General features: G+C 45.1%; 1 long non-coding RNA gene across 1 annotated transcript in view; it reads right to left on the minus strand.

Annotated features, from left to right (window-relative positions):
* Nucleotides 1-3,252: 3,252 nt before the first annotated feature.
* Nucleotides 3,253-14,858, minus strand: part of LOC135983962 (uncharacterized) — a 30,444-nt gene continuing 18,838 nt past the window's right edge. Inside the window, exons 2-3 of the long non-coding RNA XR_010601848.1 lie at nt 6,823-6,945; nt 3,253-3,346 (exon numbers count right to left, since the gene is read on the minus strand). This is a non-coding gene — a long non-coding RNA (uncharacterized LOC135983962). The remainder of the gene's footprint in view (nt 3,347-6,822; nt 6,946-14,858) is intronic.

Raw genomic sequence — 14,858 nt, forward strand, 5'->3', positions numbered from 1 at the left:
AAGAAATGAGAAAGAAGAATAGATTCCGGAAGAGCTCCAATGGAATTTAAGTCCAAGAGTGTTCCGCAACAATTTATCTCTAAAATGTCATGATGTACTGGCCTCAAAGCCCGGAGAACAGACGCTTCATCTAGTACAATTATTTTAGGAACCTTGCATCATAAACAGCGTGTGTGCCAAAACGTAGCATGGGAAAGCATTTCTCATTGAAGCCTGCATCTCCTCCCAAACATTTATGTGATAACATGCAAAACACACGGGGTCAGATCCTGGGTTTAAAACACAGCGCGAGGCCCTTGCAATGAAAGACTGGCAGCGGTGTAGGCTGTGATAGGGGAAAGAGATTGCTTCCTTCCCTGCATAAAGGGGCTTGTTGATGGCCCCAAAACGGGCAGTGTTGGCAAGGAAGGGTGTGTGGCTCAAGTAGGCAGGGATGTGCTGTTTAGGTTCATTCCCCTATGCAGCCTCCATCCACTTGTTTCCGCTGGAGTCCTGGCTGCAAACTACAGTAAAGCTGCCTTCCACACTGCTGGAAAACCGACAGAGGATAGTATGAATATTCTCTGGAGCACAGGGGGATTAACTGATGAAGGGAGGGATAATTTATAACTCCCTGTGACAGCTTCTATGAATCTGGCCCTGGGTTTCAAATCAACCTGCTCTCCCGCTTTAGGCATTTCATTGGACCTCGGCTTTGCAGCAGAATTCTCTCAATGCAGCTTTGGTGAGTGTTTGGGTTCCTTCAGAATTCCAGACCATTCTCACCACGTATCGCAGAGTCAGTACCATTTGAGTCGGGTAGGCTTCAAATCCAGCTGGAAAGCAGGGGGAGGGGAGTCATTTCTTCCCCTTGCAAAAGAGCTGAAGCTAAAACCCTAAATCCAATACTTGACAATGCTCTGAAGTTTTGTTGCAAGGAGCCTGTGTTGAGTGGCTTACTCTCTGGGACAGCCACTCAGAACGCAGCAGGAAAGGGAATTGTTGATTTGCACATAAATGTCTAAATGTTTTCCCATTTTTCATCAAAATTGGGGTTTGATCAAAAATTTGCCGACAGCCCTAGGCACCAGTGGCACTATGTCATCACTGTCAGCTGAGCGGGATGGGGGAGTCTAACCTAGTGCTCGGAGCAGGCCTCAGGACCCAAGGACTAGAGTCAGAGCCAGAGTCAGTAGTCAGGAGCCGAAGCCAAGGGTCAAACTGGAGGTCAGGAACTGGAGCTAGCAGGGTAGTGGGCACGGAGGAGTTCAAGGCAGGGGCAGGACAGAGGCAAGGCTGGGTGCAAGGTAGGAGCAGGAGAAGCGAGGTACAACAGGATCAGGCATAGTGGTGAGCATGAGCCTGCTGCTGGCCCCTGCAGCTAATCAGGCGGCACGGCCAATCAGGCAGCCTACTGCAGGCCAGCTGTACTGATGAGGCTGCCAGGAGATTACTCTGCTGTAGGCCCTCTTCCTGCCAGTCACCCAGCTCATTCCAATCAAGGGCCAACAACAAGAACTTCACAGCATGCCCCACAAGTAATCACACTGTAATCCCCCGCATTTCCTTACTGGGTTACTCGGGAGCAGGCAACACTCGCCTAGGTGCCTAATATTGGTGACAATAAAGGACATCTTGAGTATTCCAGTGGTGATGCTGGATAGATGAGAATCCTCTATCCACCCTTCTGCTGCAGTCCTTTTACTGATACGGAAATTAATCTTGGTGGTCCCTTTACACCCAGACACTGGCAAGCTTTGGAAACTTCCAAGAATAAACCTGAGCTAATCTATGCAATGGGTCTAACCCCAACGCGCCAATTATAAACTCTATACAAACAATATACTGTTAGATTAGGGTTAACACACATTTACTTAACAATTTAGAAAAACATGCCACAACAGATTGAGATTAATTAAAATGTCACGACCACTTTAGGTCAGGAGGGGATGCGTCAATAAATCAATTAATAAATGCAGTTTACAGTAGTAAATAAAACTTAACCAACTTACATTTATTCTGCCACCAGTTGCCCCATTCCTGAGTGTGCTCGCCCCTTAATTTCAGAGTTCTAGATGCTTGTGTGGGCACCCTTGAAGATTTGAAGCCAGGGACAACGCTCTGTTGGTGTGGTACAGGAGTCCAGCCAAGGCAACCGGGGCAGAGCCATTCGAACTGGGGATCGTTCCAGGCTGCACAGCCCCTCTGAAGAAGGGAGCTGTTGTAACCAGAGGTCAGCAACCAGGGATCCCAGTTAGCCAGTAAGAACATATCTTCTCTTCTCAGCCTCAAAGAAACCCATCCAAGTGTCTTCGCTATCACAAGCCCTTTCCCAAACAACAAAGATGGTGGTTACTCACACTGCCGTCTCTGCAGGCCAACCTCAGTCAGTTCTTGGCACAGTAACAGCTTTTGTCCTGGCTCCCATGAAGCCCCAGAAAGTTCTCAGCAGCAGCTTGGCAGTAGCTCCTGGCTTGGACAGAGCTCTAACAAGCAATCTCCCCTCCTCTGACCAGGGGGCCGGTAACACAGTCTCAGCTCCCAAGTCAGACCAGGGGACTGCAGCAGAGCAGAGGGCTGGTGTCCTGCTTGGATGGCGCTCTGACCAGATTCCCAGCCACTCAGCAATGACTCTTTTTTCTTTTTTAAACACACAAAATGGAGCCCACTACATGCTGCCTCTACCTCCAAAATGAGATTCCCCGCTCCCCTGGAAATGGAAGTCTCTCTCTTCCCCAAGGCATTATGGGAGTTGTACTCTCCAAGGCTGGATTGTATCACTCAGGATCTTCCCATCTGGCATGGGGAGTGCCTACAGCATGTCTTGTTTATGCCTTTAATTTGTCTATTTTTTGCCCTTACTTTTCTGTCTTGAAATTCTGGCCATCCACACACAGAATCATAAAAGATTAGGGTTGGAAGAAACCTCCAACCTTGATGTATAGCATCAGGTTACATTGTGCTTTGACATTTACCCATTTCTGCAGTGTGTTGCACATGAGCCCTCATGGAGTTCCATGAGGGGTCTGCCTTTGTGCAACACGTTGCAGAGTCAGCGCCTTCATTTGGGAAATATAAGGTTATATAATGGCTATCATGGCCACATGTAGGTCAGACTAGATTACATTAGACGGGGCAGATAGACCAGGGACCGTAAACTCTGGCAACTTGGACGCTTAGAATTTCAGCTCAACTCTTGTCTTGGGGCCCAGAATTGCAGACCTGGGATGTGGGAGTATTTGGGAAGTGTCCCCCGCCACCAAATGCAGGTTACCTGATCAGCATGTATCCTGGGAAATAAGGGATCACTCCAGCCACAACTGAAATGCAGCCGCTTCAAGGTGACAAATAGCAGCTCTGGAACAGCCTATAACAACATTACACAACAGTTCGGGCCAGAAGGTGAAAAAGAATATGGTGTCCATTTAGCGCTGTAGGGGGGACATATGCAGACAAAACATTACCTGCATCTGCTAAAGTCAATGGGAGTTTTACCATCGATGCCACTGGAAGCAGGCTCAGTCATTTGATATCAGGTGTCATTTGCCCAGCACGCTGCTATTAGCAAGCCTACTCTGGTATGCCCTGGGATCTTTAATAGCCACAAATGGTCAAGCACTTTGGTTTTACATCTCATCTGAAAGGCAGCACCTCTAGCAACTCAGCATACCTTAAAGAATGCTGAGGCCATGGTTCAGTGCTGACTCAGAAGGAAGAGCACCACCTACGCAGGCCCAAATCCTCAAAGATAGTTAGCTGCCTAACTTTCATTGATTTAAATGGGAGTCAGGCACCTAAATACCTTTGAGAGTCCGGGCCATTGCCACCTGCTAAATCCCATCGCTGCTATCTGCAGCACCTTGATATTACTGCAAGATATCCCAAGCAATTATTGAACAAGCCAGAACCCATTTAAGTTGTAAAATGTGACAGGATCACAATACAGAATGGAATAGATGCAATGTGGAGGGGTAATGTCGGAATGAGAGCAGAACAAATCCAGTCAGCCCCTGGACTTGAGTTTTGTCTGCTTTCCCCGCCCCCCCCCTTGCATTCTTCAGATTACATTGTCTTTAATCTATTTCATTCACACATTTGGTACTCAACAAATAAATATTACAGATAATAATGTGATCAGGCTGTGTGCAATGTTCTACATTTTAGAGCTGTGTGATAAACACATGCCTTTGACAGCCTCACCTGGATTTTGCCCATTAATCCATCTGTGCTAAACCTTATTCTAAAATTTCAGACCTCTGAGAAGCATGAGGGGGGGGGGAAATCAGTCTGCCACAAACATATTTCCTCTTTCCCCCCCAAATATAGACTGTCCCTCCTCAAATTACACATCTCCAAGGCCCAAGATGGCAATACTCAGTCCTGGACCAGAGAAAAATGCAAGGTGTGATGCCTTGTGACCCATAAAGGCTAGAAAAGGGAGCTTTATGTCCAATAAAAAATCCCCACCTCTCCAATGGGATACACAGCACTTGCTTCTATCATTGGAAAGTCCCGAGATAGCTGACTTTGCTGTCATGACATTTTTATATACAGAAAAATGTTAGGTAATATTTAGACATTTTGAAAATGTATTTGTTTTGATTAATCTTCATCAGAGGTTTGGACAAGTGGTAACGAAGGCCCAGATTTTTAAAGCTATTTAGGAATTGCTGCACTCAGCATAGCAATGCTTAACTGATTTAGGAGCCTACATCTCATTTTCAGACGGTATTTAGGCACTTAGGACTCTAAATTTTATCAACAGTCAATGATATTTGAACTCCTAATTGTCTCGCTCCCTTTCGAAAATGAGATGTAGGCTCCTAAATCAGTTAGGTTTTGCAACGCTGAACACAGCAACACCTAAAACCCTTTAAAAATATGACCCTAAAAGTATTTACAGGTGGAAGAATATAGATTTGTACATTTTGAAGGCCCAAAGGGACCACTACAATAATCTAGTCTGACTTGCATAAGGCAGGCCATAGAACCTCACCCAATAATTTCTGCATCAAGCCCACAACTTCTATTGGAGCTAGAGTATTTCTTTTAGAAAAACAACCAGTCTTTATTTTAAGACTTCATCTGAAGGAGAATCTACCATATCCTGGGTAAGTTGTTCCTTTGGTTAATACCATCACGGTTAACAGTTTGCACTATTTGTCTCATTTCAGCTTCCGTCCATTAGATCTTGTTATGCCTTTTTCTGCTAGATTACAGAATCATCTAAATCTCTATCCCACGTAGGTACTTGTAGACCGTGATCAAGTCACCTCTTAATCTTCTCTTGAACAAACATTTTCCAGATCTTGAGTCATTCTGAACCCTTTCCAATATCCTTTTGGAAGTGTGTTCACCAGAACTGGACATAGTATTACAGTAATGGTCTCGCTAATGCCATATACAGAGGTAATACAACTTCCTTGCTTCTATGTGATATTTGCCAGCTTGTGCATCCAAGGATTGCATCCACTTTTTTTGCTACAGCATCATACTGTGAGGTCATGTTCACTTGGTAATTTAATTCTTTTCACTGTCACTGCACACCAGCATATTATCTCCCATCTTGTAAGTGTGACCTACATTCTTTGTTCCTAAATGTATGACCTTGCATTTGGCTATATTTAACTGCTTGTTGTTCAAATAAGCCCACTCAACCAAAAGATCTAGATCAGTCTGGGTAACTGACCTGTCCCCATCATTATTTACCACTCCACCAATTATAGTGTCATCCGCAAATTTTACCTGCAATGATTTTGTATGTTCTTCCAAATCATTGATAAAGATAAAGAATAATATAGGACCAAGAACAGCTCCTTGCAGAACCCCAATAGAAATACCTTCATGGGATGACAATTTCCCTTTTTAGTTACTTTTTGCAATCTTAGTTAACCAGTTTTTAATCCATTTTAATCCATTTAACATGGGCAATAAATTAAGTTATACTTAGGTTCTTTGCTGGAATAAGGCCAGAATGCTCAGGACCGTGCAGGATTAAACCCTGTATATACACATGTTTAGTGAAGTAACATTCACAAGATAGGTCTATCGTAAATCATGGGTAATGCTCTGAATATATCTTTTATAAGCAAGGTACACACCATACTACATTTCACATGGATCAGTGTTTTATGTCTGGTCATCTGATCTCTTAAAACGTGACTTAAACATTTTTTGGGGAAAAAAGTCAGTTGTGTGCTGAATGCCTTAAAAATCAAGGATAAGAGGAATACTCTCACTATTAAATGTGTTCCAACTTTTTAATTTTCTTCCCTAGGTGTGTACTGGATCTCAGATTGTGGGAATGCCCCACCACACCCTCCTATGTTTACTTCTGCAATGACCGCAAGAAGTGGCTCAACAATCATATTGATCTAACAAACAAAAATAATACTTAAAAAATACATCCTCATCATTCTGCACTTTGGGCTTCCCAGTGCATCTTGTCCACCCTATCTTTGTTTTGAATGAAAGATTGTTGGGGCAAGTATTGTGCCTTTTTGTACAGCAGCGAACACATTTTTGATGCTAAATAATTATTAAATAATAATAAAATACTGGTGATACCACATCAAGTGTGGAACCTTTCCCCGTTATAAATAAGGTATATGTGTGTTTGAGTTTCCCCCCTCCACTCCTTAAAATTTGCATGGTTTCACTTTTAGAAAATAAATAAATTCAATTCCCTATTTTGTGAGCAGCTCTGACAGAGAGCACCTACTTACATAAAGGCTGGATTTTGGTACTTTATTCATAAGGGCTACAAAAATTAATAACAGCTGTGCAAATGTGCACAACTATTGTGCAGAAATGCACAATGTATGAAAGGGAAGCAGCACTTACCTCGTTCCTTCCTACAGCTAGACTTTATGTTTCAATGGAGATCTGTGAGGAAGTAACACCACCAGACTAGAGCATGCTGGAGCAATTCATAGAGTGGTATGTGATGAGTTTTGATATCAGGAGCTGAAAATAAAAAGGGTGGGGAAGAGATGCATCAAGAGTTCAAATCAGTTATATATTGGCAGCATATATGCTCACCTTGGCTGTTGGGAGAATTTAGCAGATATAGTAACTAAAGTTGCTGGATTACTTCCCCAGTTATAATAATTTCAGCCATTAAGCCTCTAAGTGAGAATGTTACATGCATAGATTTATAAACACATCTTCCTTAATGTGAAACACTCAGCCAAATACATATATGTATAATTACTGTTGGGATAACCCCTACTAGTGTGCATGCGTACCACTGTCCTCTGCTGGGTGGATTGAGGACTGTGAATAAACCATAAGAAAGTAAGAATGGCCATACTAGGTCAGACCAATGGTTCCATCTAGCCCGTATCCTGTCTTCCAACAATGGCCAGTGCCAGGGGCTTCAGAGGGAATGAACAAAAAGGGCAATTATTGAATGATCCATTCCCTGTTGTCCAGTCCCAGCTTCTTGCAGTCAGAAGTTTAGGAACACCCAGAGCATGGAGTTGCATCTCTGACCATCTTGGCTAATACCCATTGAAGGACCTGTCCTCCATGAACTTATCTATTTCTTTTTTTAACCCAGCTATACTTTTGATCTGCACAGTGTCTCCTGGCAATGAGTTCCACAGGTTTACTGTGTGTTGTTTGAAGAAGTATTTCTTATGTTTGTGTTAGATCTGCTATTAATTTCACTGAGTGATCCCTGGTTCTTGTGTTATGCAAAGGGGTAAATAACGCTTCTCAATTCACATTCTTTATGGTATAGACCTTTATCCTCTCCCCCCTTAGTCAGCTGTTTTCTAAGATGAACAGTCCCAGTTTTTTTAATCTCTCCTCATATGGAAGATATACCCCTAATCATTTTTGTTACCCTTCACTGTACTTTTTCCAATTCTAATGTATAATTTTTGAGATGGGGCAACCACAACTGCATGCTATATTCAAGGTGTGGGCATACCATAAATGTATATAGAGGCATTATGATATTTTTGTCTTATTATCTATCCATTTCCTAATGGTTCCTAACAGTCTGTTAGCTCTTTAGACTGGCACTGCACATTCAGTAGATGTTTTCAGAGAACTGTCCACAATGAGTCCAAGATCTCTTTCTTTAATGGTAACAGCTAATTTAGACCCCATCATTTTGTATGTATAGTTGGGTTTATTTTTTTCCAATGTGCATTACTTTCGATGTATCAACACTGAATTTCATTTGCCATTTTTGTCACCCAGTTTAGTGAGATCCCTTTGTAACTCTTCACAGTCAACTTTGGACTTAACTATCTTGAGGAATTTTGTATCACCTAAAATTTTGCCAGCTCACTGTTCATCCTTTTTTCTTAAAACTTATGAGTATGCCGAACAGCAGAGGTTCCAGTACAAATGCTTGAGGGACGCCGCTATTTACCTCTGTCCATTGTGAAAAGCAACTACTTATCCCTACCCTATTTCCTATCTTTTAACCAGTTACTGATCCATGAGAGGACCTTCCCTCTTATCCCATAACCGCTTGCTTTGCTTAAGTGCCTTGGTGAGGGACCTTGTCAAAGGCTTTCTGAAAGTCCAAGTACATTATATCCACTGGATGACCCTTTTCCACATGCTTTCTGAATAGAATCTCAAAGAATCTGAATAGATTGAGGCACGATTTCCCTTTACAAAAGCTGTAAACAACATATTGTGTTCATCTGTGTGTCTGATAATTCTGTTTTTCACTATAGTTTCCAACCAATTTTCCAGGTACTGAAGTTAGGTATACCGGCCTGTAATCACCTCTGGGACTTATATCATATATGGCAACATGCTCAGAGATTTTCTTTAGCTTAAGTGTTAGGAGTCTTTCCTTTTGGAGTAGGAGCAACTGCAATCTTCCTCTGCTGTTACTGAGATGCTCAAAATGGCTTTGTCATTCAGCATAGCAACAACTGTGAAGCCTTAAGAGTTACCAGTCATACTACAAGACTTCTGATACATTAGTACTTAGCATTTTAATGGCAACTTTCATCTTCAAAGCACTTTACAGTCATTATCTAATCCTCGCAACAACCCAGTCAGGTGGGTAAATTGTTCCCATTTTGCAGATGAAGAAACTGAAGTGGAGACATTAAATAACTTGCCCGATGCTTGTTCAATCAAAGGCAGCTTCTGCTAAGCCTTAACTGCCAGTTAATTCCTGGCCTGCATTTAGCGGACTGGGGGATATAAAATGCTCCCCTCCACAGCCTACCCAAATCTTGGTTTAGATACATGTGGGACATTTGAAGCTCCACCAGCTGTTACTCCACCCACACCATCAAGCAGGTGGGTTGGGAGTGGCCAGAGAGGGATAGGAAGTGGGTGGAGCCTTGACTTGCCCCTTCCCCAATGCACTATCTAGCAAACCGGAGCCCTCGTGAGGAGGGAAGTATGTTACACCCGCTAAAGGACTATAGCAACTTACTCCCAGCTAGAAACAAGAGGGAGCAGAGAAGAAATTGTGACTTTGAGTCAAAGTACCTCCCCAGGTCTGCTCGTGTTAAGCTTCTGCTCTGCATTGTCTTATGCTCACAGCACTGAACTATGGCTCAGTCTAGCCTAGACACTCAGCTGGCCAGCAGTAAACACAGAAGCAGCTGCAGTAGATACAGCCACACCACAGAGGGTGGAGGAAGGAATGAGACCCAGATGGGGTTACCTCTCCCTGAGCACCCTCCAGGGAGCAAGAACTGTGCAGGGGCAACCCCACCTCCACCTCCAGAGGCATCAGTCCCCAGTGGCTACATCCCGCAATTGCCTTTTCTTTCCCGTCTGCTTATCTAACTCCCTCTCCCTCAAACAAACCTTGTACCTTCTGCCCCACCCCTGAAGAATCATTGAATTAACATGACATTGGCAAGTGATCACACTGTTCACTCTTTAATATTATATCCCTTCCCCCCATGCCCTTTGTCTGTTTTGTCTATTTAGATTGCAAGCTCCTCAGGGCTTGGACTGTCTCTCATTCTATGCTTGTACAGTGCCTAGCGCAATGGGACCTCTATCACTTGGTCTCTAGACACTACCATAATACAGATAATAGATAGTAACTGCCCCCCCCGCCCCCCCCCAAGGTATAGGAAGATTATACAAAGATTCATCAGCCTCAGGTTTATAAATTAAGGCCTTGATTCTTAAGAGATCCCTCATGATAGACAAACAACTGTCAGGAATGGCCTAAATAATACTTTATCCTGCCATGAGTGCAGGGGACTGGACTAGATGACCTCACGAGGTCCCTTCCAGTCCTCTGATTCTATGATGGAAAATCTGATGCATTTGGCTGGGAGGTAGCTGCAGCCTTCGGTTAAAATAGTAGCCGTGCCAGGTTATTCTTATGTTCCCAAGGGTGCATTAGGACAGCATGGTACTGCTGAGTCACATACAATTTGCAAATGCAGCAGGAACAAATGGGATCTGAGGGAAGGTGGCAAATATGATGTAGTTGATATTGTTTATCCAGCTCGTTCACATATTGGCTCCGCTGTCTGAAGCTTGCCGTTTCAGTCAAAGATTTTCTATTTGTCATACAATGCTACTCTCAATTGCCATGACCGTGTATGTTATGCCTGGGAAACTAGGACGCCTATCCTGGATTGGTAACACCAGAACAAGGCAAATGGTAGATAAAGAGCATAGAGAGACATGTATATAGACACTGACAATGTTTCGCAGAAGCATGGGTATAGAAACCTTGCCCGTAGCCAGATCTCCCGCACAGATCTCCCAAGACTAACAGAGCACTATATTGTGTGTGCTGTGCTATTTTTAAAGGAGTACACCACTCCCCAGACGGCTATTACTTTTTTAAAAAAGGAACACTAACACGCTGCTGGGGTCCCCAGCTCTGTGAGCCACTGTGTCCACCTCTCTGCCTCAGCAAGCGTGAGCTTTGCTAGAGATTAGATTGTGCATCAGCTCCCTGCCTCACCAGCCTGTCTCCCTCACCAGCAAAACTCCTCAAGACTCTCCCCACCTCAGCCTTGCCCAGCAAGTAACAATCAGCGACCTCCAGTTTCCAAGCTCTTCAGAGATGTTTCTCTGCAATGCACAGCGCCTACCACTGTGAATGCATAGAAAATACTAAATTCACTGCTCTGTTTAAAAGAGTCAGTACATCACAGCTTGTTAATTTGCCTGGGGTAAATAAACCCTCCCCTTCAAACATAGTACTGAGTTGGTTTGTTAATAAACTTGTTTTACTATAAAAGAGCATGGATTCAGTGATACCAAGTAAAACAGATAAAGGCAGAGATAGTTATAAGCAAATAAAAGCAAAAGCACACATCAAAAAGTCTAAAACTAAATCTAGCAAGACAGTCTCTGTTCAAGATGGTTTCTCTCACCCCCATCTCCTTTCCAGCTTTTTACTGACTGGTCTGACCAGGACCCATCACAGAGCTCAAATCATGTGGTTTCTTTGTCTCCTTAAGATGAAGGATAAAGATGGAGTCTCTCTCTTTCTTATATTCCCCAAGGAATACCTGTCCTTCAAGTCACAAATTCTGATATAACGCGGTAAAGCAGTGCTCCGGGGGGGGTGGGGCTGCGCACTCCGGCAGATCAAAGCAAGTTCAATATAACGTGGTTTCACTTATAACATGGTAAGATTTTTTGGCTCCCGAGGACAGCGTTATATCGAGGTAGAGGTGTAATGAAAACAGCTTTTGCTCTGTGTTAGTTAGAACAACTGCTTCTGGATATCTAGCGGCAAAATCCATTACAACAAAGATATCTCTTTTCCCCCTTTGAGTAAGTCATGGCATAGGGCCCACAATGTCCATTGCTACCCTAAAAATGCCTCCTGTGTCACAGGCAAGAAGTGTAGAGGAACTTTTTGGGGCCCTTCAGGTCTCTTTCTCTTTTGATATAACTCACAAGACCTGCAATAGTCTCTCATATTATTCTATATCCCTGCCAGTAAAAAATCTTCTTTAACCTATTGTAGGTTCTCTGTGCCCCCGAGTGACCAGCAAAAGGACAATCAGGCGCTAGCAATGTTAACTCACCACAGTGATAGGCAGCCTCAGCCAGTTGCTTGTAAGGTTTCCCAGGGCTTTTATCTTTCCTCTTGTGAGCTTCCCTATACAATCTGCCTTCCTCTTTAAAAAAAAGTTCCCCATTTCCCCTCACTGGGATCCCCTCAAGGATGTACTCCCCCACAGGGGCGCCGGAACAGGGGAGGCAGGGGCCATGGCTCCCCCACTTTTTACCTGCTGTAAGGATGAATGATGGGGGAGGGGTGGGGTCTTGGGAGGAAGAGACTGTGTGGGGGCAGAGCATTGGGGAAGGGGTGGCATAGGGGCGGGGCCTCAGGGGAAGGGGCAGTGCGAGGCAGGGCCTCAGGGGGAAGGGATGGCACGGGGGCAGGATCTAGGGAGAAGGAGTGGCACAGGGGCAGGGGCTCAGGGGGAAGAGGCAGCATGGGGGTGTGGGGCCATGGTTCAGGTGCCAGTGCACCCCCCCACACACACTGTTAGGAAGCTTCCGCCACCACTGCCCCCAGATACTTTCAAACATGGGATATGCTCTCTGCTCATCTGTAAAACCGTAGCTACAGACAACCTGAACAGCCTCTCTAGTTACAGGGGATAACGCCTCCCACTTCAGATCTGTACGCTGGTTACTCTTTTCTGCTATGCAGGAGCTGGCTACAGCCTCTCCCACGCCTCTGCTGCTGAGCTGGGGATGGAGCGATCCCCTCCCCCTCCAGCTGCCTTTTTGGCTGCACGATTCTATCCTGCGATTACAGAACTGAGATGATAGTAATTTGCATAATTTGCTGCAAATTACAATATTCAGGGACGTCCTTACCCATACGCAAAGTACGGATCTGCGTAGGGCACTATGAAATTTGGGGCACCAAATTTCCTGGTGCCCTGCGCAGCTGCGTGCTGCTCCAGCCCCTGCTCTGGCTCCTCCCCAGGGCCCCCCATCCCTGCCCAGCCCCGCCCCACCTCTTCCCGCCCCTGCCCAGCCCCGGCCCCACTCCCCTGAGCGCTGCAGCAGGGCGGGGGCTGCAGTTACCTGCAGCGGGAGTGATGTGACCCAGCCCCAGCCACGCTGCTGGTGAGTGCTGGGGGGTGGTTCCCCCCTGCCCCTCAAGCCAGCCCTGCCCCTCCCGCCCCCCGTGGAGGCCTGGGGCCTGCTCCTCGCCTGCGGAAGTCTGGGGCCAGCCCCCCGCTCAGGCCTGGGGCCTTCCCTGCGGAGGCCTGGGGCCTGCCCCCCTCCCCCTCCCCTGCAGAGGCCTGCCGGGGGGGGGAGGCTGCGTAGGGCCCCAGAATAGCTAGGGATGGCCCTGACTATATTAACCATGTTAGAAATAGACAAAATATCATTTCCCACAAGAATTGCTGTCGGAATACAATCCAGCACCCCAACTTTTAAGGTACCCACTAAAACTTCCCATTCCAAATGTACCTCAGCTAAATGTATAGGAATTTTATATCCTCCCAATGTCAGGAGTTCTACCTCCTAGCCAAGTAATATGTAATTCGCTTTGACCATGCTTTTCTTGACCAGAGAAATCTTGGCACTAGTGTCTGCCCATTGTAGGCACTGTTTGCCATTCACCATGGCAACTTTAATAAATTCCATGTCCACCTCCAATGGCTCAGACCACACAGAACTAATCAGGATCCCGAGAAGCACCTCTGTGCTAATGAAAGCTACATTAACCTGGCTTGGACGGGGTGCGTGCGTGGCTTCCCTTATCTTGGGGCAATTATTTCTCAGGTGTTCAGTGGAATCACACGTGAAACATCTTCTTGGACCATTCTCCTGTTCAGGGGATCTGCAAATGAGATTCCCAAGGGAGGAGCTATCCTGGAGAGGAAAGTGCCTAGGTTCCCAACCAGCCTCTCTTCCCCGGGACAAAATGGGGCCCCCCTTTAACACAGTTTTTGTGCCCTTCCTTCTGTGGCTCTTGCTTACTGGATGCTCAGACTTGTGGATAGGAATCAGCCACACCTGCTGCTTTTTGGACAGCGTCTAGGGATTTAACCCAAATAGACTGACTATTTCAGGAACTGATCCTGTTCAAAAAGATCAAACAGTTGTTCATCATTCTCTGTCCCTTTCCCTTTGGTCCATTTTCTCATCAAATCACATCTCATCATAAGTTATACACATATTCTCTAGGATTCACATTGTCATGCATTTTGAGGGGTCTACATTTCACTTGATACACTCCAGGGGTATTTTAGAACCTTTGCAATACCACCTCTTTAAACTCGTCGTATTTCAAAGCCTGATCCATTGGCATTTTATTATATGCATTTAATGCTTTACCTGAGAACTTAGTAATCAAAGTTGGGACTTTCTTGTCCTCTGGAACTTTATGCATCTCCTATAACCTTTCAAAAGCGGTAAAGGATTTTTCAGTACAGTCTGCTTCTTTATATGCAGGCACAGCTTGTTCCAGCTAGCAACTTTTGGGGAAGGATGTCTGCTATTTGGGGGGTTTCCTTCCCTAGTTCCCCGATTCTGAGTTCATGTTGGCGTTACTTCTCTCTCTTTCTTCTAGCTCCTGCTTCAGTCAAAGGGTTTCTAGCTGCAGCTTTTTCCTCTCTAGCTGCATCCATTCTTGGCTAAATAGTGAGCTAGGAGGCCCAGCTCCTCCCGCCACTGCATTCCCTGTGTCTCCAGGCAATTTCTGTCGGTTCAGCTGCTCTTCCTGTTGGTCAAATTTTAGGAGAAAAGTTCTCACCTTATCTGTTTCCCCCCCAAATAAAACAGGCCACATTGTTTGCACAGCTCCTCTAACCTGCGTTCTGTTAAACTTAGGCTATGGTTCTTTGCTCGTCTTGCCCCTGGTTCTGTCCTATGTCCCTCATCAAAATAAGCAAACAGAAAACAAACTGTAACCTTTCTTGACTGTTCCCAGC

The sequence above is a fragment of the Chrysemys picta genome, chromosome 1 (assembly GCF_011386835.1).
Source record: "Chrysemys picta bellii isolate R12L10 chromosome 1, ASM1138683v2, whole genome shotgun sequence".
Classification (NCBI taxonomy): Eukaryota; Metazoa; Chordata; order Testudines; family Emydidae; genus Chrysemys; species Chrysemys picta.